This window comes from Artibeus jamaicensis, unplaced genomic scaffold (genome assembly GCF_021234435.1).
Source record: "Artibeus jamaicensis isolate MK-2021 breed Jamaican fruit bat unplaced genomic scaffold, CSHL_Jam_final contig_456, whole genome shotgun sequence".
Classification (NCBI taxonomy): Eukaryota; Metazoa; Chordata; class Mammalia; order Chiroptera; family Phyllostomidae; genus Artibeus; species Artibeus jamaicensis.
Genome location: NW_026521839.1, coordinates 7,378,568 through 7,387,763, shown reverse-complemented (window position 1 = coordinate 7,387,763; position 9,196 = coordinate 7,378,568).

The window sequence follows — 9,196 nt, the reverse complement described above, 5'->3', positions numbered from 1 at the left end:
GGTGGGGAGGCATCCCACAAACCGAAAGTTCACAGGTTCAATTCCAGTCAGGGCACGTGCTTAGGTTTCAGGTTCGGTTCTCAGTAGAGGCATGCACAAAAGCAGCCAACTGATGTTTTTCACACCAATATTTCTCTCTCTCTCCTTCTTCCTTTCTCCCCTTCCTCCCCTCTCTAAAAACAAACAAACAAAAAAACCTTGTCATTCATTGCTGGTGGGAATGCAAAATGTACAACCACTTTGGAAGATAGTTTGAGTTTCTTACAAAACTAAATAGTCCCTTACCATATCATCCAGCAACTGTGCTCCTTGGTACTTACCCAAGGGACTTGAACGTGAAAAAAAAAAGGCACACAGATGTTTACAGCAGCTTCATTCACAATTGCCAAAACATGGAAATAAGATGTCCTTTAATAGGTGAATAGATAAATAAACTGGTATATTCAAAGAATAGAATATTATTTAGCACTAAAACCAAATGAGCTATTAAGCCATCAAAAGACATGGAGCAAACTCCAATGCATTTTACTCAGTGAAAGAAGCCAATATGAAAAGATTACATACTGTATGATTCCAACTATGTGACATTCTGGAAAAGTAGAAAGATCAGTGATTTCCAGAGATAAGGGGGGAAGACGGGATGAGTGACAGAGCACAGAGCATTTCTAAGATAGTGAAATGACTGTATGATCCTAGTATCATCACCTTCATTTTATAGTTTTATAGATGAAACATTTAGTGACTTGCATTAAGCTACTGGTGGTACATAATAGAGCCACAATTTGTATGCACATGTCCAAAGTTCATGCTTATTTCCATTATACCACAGAATTCTTCTGTTAGAGAAGAAATGATTTAAAAATAACAGTAAATGGATAACAGTAAATGAGGGAGTGGTAGGTGGAGGTGAAAGAGAGTATGGGGGGATAAATGGTAATGGAGACCCTGGCCCATGTGGCTCTGTTGGTTGCAGCATCAAGCCCTCAGTTGGCTGCGGGCTCATTTCCTGGTCAGGGAACATGCCTGGATTTCAGGTCTTGTCAGGGCAAGTATAGGAGGGAAACAGTCAATGCTTTTCTCTCACATTAGTGTTTCTTTCTCTCCCTTCCTCTTTCTAAAAGCAATGAAAAATTGGCCTTGGTTGAGGACTTTTTTTAAAGGAAATTAAATAAATAGGAATATAAAAAGGAAAAAAGGAATTAAATAAGTAAATAAATTTAATTCTAGAAAAAAATAAAAATAATAAAAACCACAAACGGTCCCTATTTATTGATGTGCAACTATATGCCAAAGGTTTGTACTAAACTTTTACATGAATTATCTCACTTTAACTCTTACACAAACATTATCTCATTAAATCTCACAACAAGCCAGCAAGGTAGATATCGTTCTTACGGTAACTGAAAGCAGATATAGCTGCCTGCCACTACAAAAGCCAACACTCTAGAGGTGGGTGCTGATGTAAAGGAAAGTGGTTTATTTCCAGGTGCCAACCACCTGGAAGATGAGGGACTTAGGTCTCAAAGCCCATCTCCACCTCTCACTGGAGGCAGAGGTTTTTGTAAGGAGGGAGAGGGGAATAGAACAAAGAGATCAAGGGAGAGGGTTGCAAAATTCCCTACGTTAAGACCAGCACAGTCCATTCTGATAAAACAAGTGATGATCTGGTGTGCATCATCCGGGTTTAGTCACCCTGGCTTCATGGATGTAGGTCAGCAAAATCTCTGGAAATTGGGATGTTTGAAGGTGGAGTCTCTATGTTTTGAAACTAGTTTCTAGGATTCTTATACACACATGTTGTTCATCTACAAGCCACATATTAGTCAGAGTCAGCACTTACAGCAACAATGTCAGAAGAATGGTGGGTGGGTTACAATTTCCCACTCTTACATTATTATTGACATTTTACAGATAAGGTTGCTAAAGAATTAAGTATCTTGCTCTAGGTTGCACAGTTATAAAATGGTGGAGTGCGGAAAGAAAAAAAAGAAATTCTTTAAAAGGAACAGAATGGAAGAAAGAATGTAAAAAAAGAGGAAAGGAGAAAAAGGAGGGGGAAGGAGGAAGCAGAGAATGTGTGTCTCATGGGGGCTTCTAAAGAGCTGGTAGTGATCTATTTCCTAATCTGCATAGTGGGTCATGGGTTTTCTTTTAATATTATTGTTTAAAAGGTACTTAGATACTATATGGCAGTGGTCCTCAATATTTTTGGCACCAGGGACCCCATTCCATGAAGGAGGGAGGTGGGGGAGAAACAGGAGAAGGAGCTCTGGCAGTAGAGCTTTGCTCACTTGCCTGCTGCTCACCTCAAGACCAGTACCAGCCCACAGCCCAGGGGTTGGGGACCCCTGCTGTATGCTATGTATAAGTACACTTATATAGTGTATCCTATATTTCACAATTTATTTTATTTATTTATTTTTAGAAATGGGGGAGGGAGAAAGAGAGGGAGAGAAACATGGATGTGTGAGAGAAACATTGATCGGTTGCCTCTTGCAGGCCCCCAAATGTGGACTTGGCTTGCAAGCCAAGCATGTGCCGTGACTGGGAATCCAACTGGTGACTTTTCAGTTATGGAACGACACTCCAATCAACCGAGCCATACCCACCAGGGCTGTTGCAAGAAAATAAAAAATAATAATAATAGAAAGCAAGAAGAAAAGCATTCCAAGAAGAATTAGAAATTGCTAAATACAACTCTAGGCCCTAACCCCAAGCTTATTATGCACAACCGCTTTGGCAACAGCTTTATCCAGGCACGTCCTATCTCACCTAACATTTTCCAGCTGCCCTCAGGGTGTGTAGCATAGTTAACATACCTGAGGCCTTTCTTGGAAAAAAATTTCATTGCCTTCTGCTGTGATCCTGCTCTGGCCAACAGATAGAGTCATTTCCTCCCTCCCTACTCTTCAAACCGTTTAAGCAGAAAAGCTGTTGCTTAAAAGCCTATGTGGGCCACAGATGGGAAGACTGTGGCCACTACCACACTAGAGGCCAAAGAAGGGTGAGGACTGACTACTACCAGGAAGAGTTTATTACATGTAAACGCAGTGAGGACTGAAAGAACAGTCAGTTCCCAGCAGGGTTTTGGCATTTTCAGTGTTTTGGGCTGGTTAATTCTTTGTTGGGGCTGGCGGGAGGATGTTTAGCATCCCTGACCTCTACCCACTAGATGTCAGTAGCATGCCCCTTCCCTAAGCTGACAACAGAAAATGTTCCAGATGTTGCCAAGTGTCTGGGAAAGGGGTGGAGAGCAGAATCACTCCTTTTTGAGAACCACTGATTGGCAGCCACTAATGGTGTTAAGGCAGTGGCCTACACACAGTGTCCAGCAGAAGTAACACCTGCTTGAGTGTGGCTGGTAGGCTAATAATATGAGTGTAATGATTTATAGTTTTAATTTGAACATTTCACCTAACGTGTCATATGGTGTTCTTGAGAGTGATATGATATTACCAAATTACATGCTTATGATTTTGTAATAAAAGATTTTGTAATAAAAGATTTTGTAATTAAAAAGGGGGCATTATTTGTGCTGGACCCAATAGAATAGGGAGTGTACTCTGAGGGCCACTTGCCCCATTTCCAGCACTTGGGAGTTGTGGGAAGACCCTTAAAACAAGGAAACTAGCTCCCTTCACCTGATAGAAAAAGCTAAGAGGGTCACAAAGAAAAGGGGAGAGAGCACATGTGGAGTTGAAACCCTCACAGTTAGGAACTTACCTAAGGTCAAACAGCTAGAAAATAATAGAATTAGGATTTCAGGATTATCACCAAAGCCTTACGCTGCAATGTGGGGGTTCCTGGAACCTTATCTTTCACTTATTCATTCATTCATCCATCCATCCATTTATTTAACAACTACTTACTTGGCTCCCACTAAGTGTCAAACTCTAGGAACAGAGTGATGAATAAGATAGTCAATTCCTACATTCATGGGCTTTGTTGACTGTTTAGTAGGGGGTAAAAACAATAACCGAACGATTACACAAGGAATTATTTAATAACAGTTACGAGAAAGAGCAGTGAAGAAAAGGCTTAGGGAACTACATGTGCTAGGATGTGGGCAGAATTAAAAAGTTGAAAATACGGATGGACATTAACCTGCCTCCCTGAAGCTTGGGAAAGGTTGAGTCATATTCTTCTGGGGATGAACATTGTGAAGATGATAGGTAGCCTGAGCACAGGGAAAAATGTATTTTTAATAGCTGTGATGACCATCTCAGCTATTATGGCCCCATCTTCACTGATCTAAGCTCATACTTAAATGGAAATTTACTTGAAAAGCCCTTTCTTTGCATAATGGAAAGGCAGGCTTGTCCAATTCCTTCTCCCCAAGGTAATAGCTCCAGGATGTAATGGGAGGCCTTGCTACCAGGATTGCTCATCAGGGGCTTGCAGCCTGGGTACCCCCCTTCTCGGTGTCCTTCATCTCTATTACTCAGTGAGGTCCCCCTAAGGATGCCTCACCTCCAAGGTCACTGTTGAGAACTGTTAGGAAGAAGAATTGATCAGGCTGACATCATTGTGTTGCTCAGCCTCTTTGTCTCAGGAAGATGAGCCAGAAGGTCTCCCTCTGCAGGGGCGGCAGGCTGAGCCTGATCGCAGCAGGCTTCCCATCAGGCAGGCCAGATCGGTGGCTTCCCCCAGAACCGCCACAGGACCCCACCCACACAAGGCTGCCCATGGTTCCAAGCGGGGTGTGGCTCCATCCTTATCCAACCTAGCAACTTCTGCTTGCTCTCCTGGCATAAAAGTTTTCAACTTCTAAAGTGAATATTTACTTAGATAATAAAAGAAGTCACATCAGTGACACATTTAAGAAAACTGACAAATGCCACAAGCATTATGAAATCCAGGAGGAAGGAAACCCTATTTTTTATTAATTAACTGCCTGTCACACATCAATAATACATTTTCTCCTATGTTCTAGGCTACAGACTTTTTTCTTTAAGTTGAACATTTTCACTTTGCCAATGTTGACTGACAAAAACTTTCTTTTGTTCTTGTTTTTTGGTTAATGCATATAATAAAATGAGAAAAGTACACTGATCTTAAGCGTACAGTTCGATGATTTTGTTATATATTCATATACTCATATAACCACAGCTCACATCAAGATATACTTTTTTGCCACGTCCACTGCCGCGTCCACTGTTGGATCCCTCTCTCCGTGACAAGGTCCTCAGAGGGGGTGTAAGACTTCAAGGAAGCATTTTCCAACCTGGTGGACGTGGCATGGAAGGCCCTGCAATACCTATTGTGATTGTGCTTGCTTTGGGGATCATGACCTTTTCTGCTTTAATCATTATGAATACCCTTGCAGTGATTCAGACAGTGCGCTTAGACCTTTCCCTGCTCAATGAACAGAATAATGATACCATACTAGAAACCTCAGGGAATGTAGGTACAAAGAAACAACCAGAACAGTCTGAGAATTCAAGCTTAATCAGTAACAGATCATTGGAAAAACACTCAAGATAAGTTAGAAAACTCTGGGAAATCAGATGATCTCACTGCTTTCTTAGAGGGAATCAAAGTACAAAACATATCTATAGAAGAACTCCTACAGAAACTTGAAAGAAGTACCCTTGAAAGCCCCCTGCAACGTAGGAATAGCCCTATGGGGCAAAAGCCCCTCCAAAACCTAAGAATAGACCCAGGAATATTCCACCAACCGTAAAAACTCCATGGGGACCAGCATATCTCCTTAAGGGAAGGCCGTACCCACCTAAGGGAGCTAAGGGCCTTCAAGTAGTCCCTACATACCCCAGACCCACACTTCCGTACTATGGGGTCTAGGATAAAAATAGGGTAAAGTAGGTTTCAAAGAATAGGAAAAATATAACAGTAAAAAGCCTACCCTGGGCAGAAAGACTAGCAAGATCAGACAACACCCCAGAAAAATGTATGACTGCTCAAAGAAAAATAGAAGTAAGAAAAGTCTCTTAAGATACTACTCTAAAATATAGCCAACTAGATATAAAGAGATTTTAGAATAACTCAAAGAATTACAGCCCTTAGCAGCAGAAGAAATAAGAATAGGCATAGACAAGTATACAGGTCAACCTGGAGAGCATAATTACCCACCAACCCATTTCTAATATTAACCAAGACACGGAACAAAGAATAGGATACCTGCGTCAACAAGCTTAGATCAGACAGCCAAGTTCCTGTTTCAGGAACTTTGAGAAACCACAAAACCCATGAAACTAGAACTGCTAGCCAAGTAGAAAAATATAAAAACCCTGCTTGATTCTCAATAAACGTCTTCAGAGCATCATCTGCCTTGAGCTGTGTAGTTGCCTGATTTCCGCGCCGACTCCTACCTTCATTCACCTCGAGGGGACCCTTTGACCCGCTGCAGCCGGACCGCGGCACTTTTTTATTATTATATTTTACAGAAAGGGGATGTATACAAGAAACATGAATCAGTTGCCTCTCACAGGCCCCCATATGAGGACCTGGCTTGAAACCCTGGCATGTGCCCTGACTGGGAATAGAACCTGCAACCTCTTGGTTCACAGGCCAGCACTCAACCCACTGAGCCATACGAGCCAGGGCAAAAGAGGTTTGTTTGTTTTTTTAAAGATTTAATCTATTTATTTTTAGAAAGAGGGGAAGAGAGGGAGAAAAAGAGGCAGAGAAACATGGATGCATAAGAGAAACATAGATTAGTTGCCTTTTGCACACCCCCAAATGGGGACCTGGCTTGCAACCCAGGCATGTGCCTTGACTGGGAATAGAACCAGCAACCGTTTGGTTTGAAGACCAGCACTCAATCCACTAAGCCACACCAGCCAGGGCAAGAAATAGGTATTTTTATCTGTAGTGGGGACTACATGTATGTAGACAGCTGACCTAAGTTGTAGGTAGATTTCTGGTTTCACGGTGGATCAGTGCCCCTAACCCTCCAACCCCTTTGTTCCAGGATCAACTGTAGAACATTTCTGACAAGTGTTTACTCTTAGCCCAGTTTTATTACTAATAATACCATTTTAACCATTAATTCAGGTCCAGGCACTAGGCCAAGTGCTTTATTTGCATGCTATCATTTGATCCTTGCAACAAAAAAACTACGACCATCTTAATTTTATAGAGAAAGAAAGAGTCTTAAGAACTTTAATGCCTTGCCAAAGTTCACACAGAGAAGCAGGTGCCAGTGTGGCACTGAAACCCAGATCTGCCAGACTCCAAGGCCCACATGCCTAACCACTGCCATGGAATGAGGAACCTATGGGTACCTACTGCCTCCCCCATTTTTGTTTTATTTTGCTTGTGTTCTCCAGAAACTTCTGGGATCCCCTTTAAAGCTAGGACGGAATCATCTCCACTCTCCTGCAACTTCAGGGCCTGGTTCCTGCTCTTGAGGAAGACTTCAGAGGACCTTGTAGCAGCCCACATTTCTGGAGGCCACAGTGGCCTCTGTAGTGGGCTCGTGAGCCCTCCCTGAGAAAACAGTAGAGCCCTCATTCTTGCCCAGGGTCCATGGGAGTAGGAAGTGCAGCTCAGCCCTGAGAATGCTCTTTATTTGGAGTCAGAGTGTAGAGGTCATGGCTTTGGAGCCAGACAGTCTTTGATTCGAGTCCTGCTTCAGCCACTTCCTAGCCAAGTGACCATGAGCAGTTAATCTCTTAGAATGAGAGAGTTCCCTCAAATGGAATAGGAGGATATTAAGAAAAGTTTGCACCCTGGCTGGTGTGGCTCAGTGGACTGAGTGTTGGCCTATGAACCAAAACATCACTGGTTTGATTCCCAGTCAGGGCATATACCTGGGTTGCAGGCCAGGTCCCCATTTGGGGGTGTGCAAGAGACAACCAATAGGTGTTACCTCTCCCTCTCTTTCTCCTCCTCTCCTCTCTCTCTAAAACAAAATAAATAAATAGAATCTTTTCAAAAAATTTTTTTTCCATTTTTTTGTAATTTTTAAAAATATATTTTATTAATTATGCCATTACAATTGTCCTATTTCCCTCCACCCTGCACACCCCTCCCCTGCCATTCCCCCCTTTAGTTCATGAACATCTGTCTCAAGTTCTTTAGCTTCTATATTTCCCATACTATTCTTGCCCTTTCCCCCATCTATTTTCTACCTACCATCTATGCTACTTATTTTCTGTACCTTCTCCCCCCTTCTTCTTCTCCCACTCCCCTGTTGCTAATCCTCCATGTGATCTTCATTTCTATGGTTCTGCTCCTGGTCTAGCTGTCCTCTTAGTTTGCTTTTGCTTTAGGCATGGTTCTTAATAACTGTGAGTTTGCTGTCCTTTCACTGTTCATCTTTTTTATCTTCTTTTTCTCAGAGAAGTCCCTTTAACATTTCATATAATAAGGGCTTGGTGATGATGTCTCCTTGAATTTGATCTTATCTGAGAAGCACTTTATCTGCCCTTCCATTCTAAATGAAAGCTTTGCTGGATAGATCAATCTTGGATGTAGGTCTTTGGAGTTCATGACTTGGAATACTTCTTTCCAGCTCCTTCTTGCCTGTAAGGTCTCTTTTGAGAAATCAGCTGACAGTCTGATGGGAACTCCTTTGTAGGTGACTGTCCCCTTAGCTCTTGCTGCTTCTAGGATTCTCTCCTTCATTTTCATCTTGGCTAATGTAATGATGATGTGCCTTGGTGTGTTCCTTCTTGGGTCCAACTTCTTTGGGACTCTCTGAGCTTCCTGGATTTCTTGGAAGTCTATTTCCTTTGCCAGATTGGGGAATTTCTCCTTTATTATTTGTTCAAGTAAGTTTTCCACTTGTGGCTGTTCCTCTTCCCCTTCTGGTACCCCTATAATTCGATGTTGGAACGTTTAAAGATGTCCTGAAGGTTCCTAAGCCTCTCATTTTTTTTGAATTCTTGTTTCTTCGTATTTTTCTGTTTGGTCATTTTTTTTCCTTCTTCTGGTCCACTCCCTTGATTTGAGTCCCAGTATCCTTTCCATTACTATTGATTTCCTGTGCATTACCATTCATTTCAATGAGTTTAGCCTTCATATGTTCCTCTAATATGTGACTAAAATCAGTTCTGTGAGCATCCTGATCACCGGTGTTTTGAACTGTGGATCTGAAAGTTTTGCTATTTCTTCGTCGCTTAGATTTATGGGCTCTGGGGCTCTGAGTTGTTCTTGAGCCGTGTTTTTATCTGTTTGTGCTGGTTACATATGAGGAGAGGAGCCTTAAGTGTTCACCAGGGCAGGGCCACCC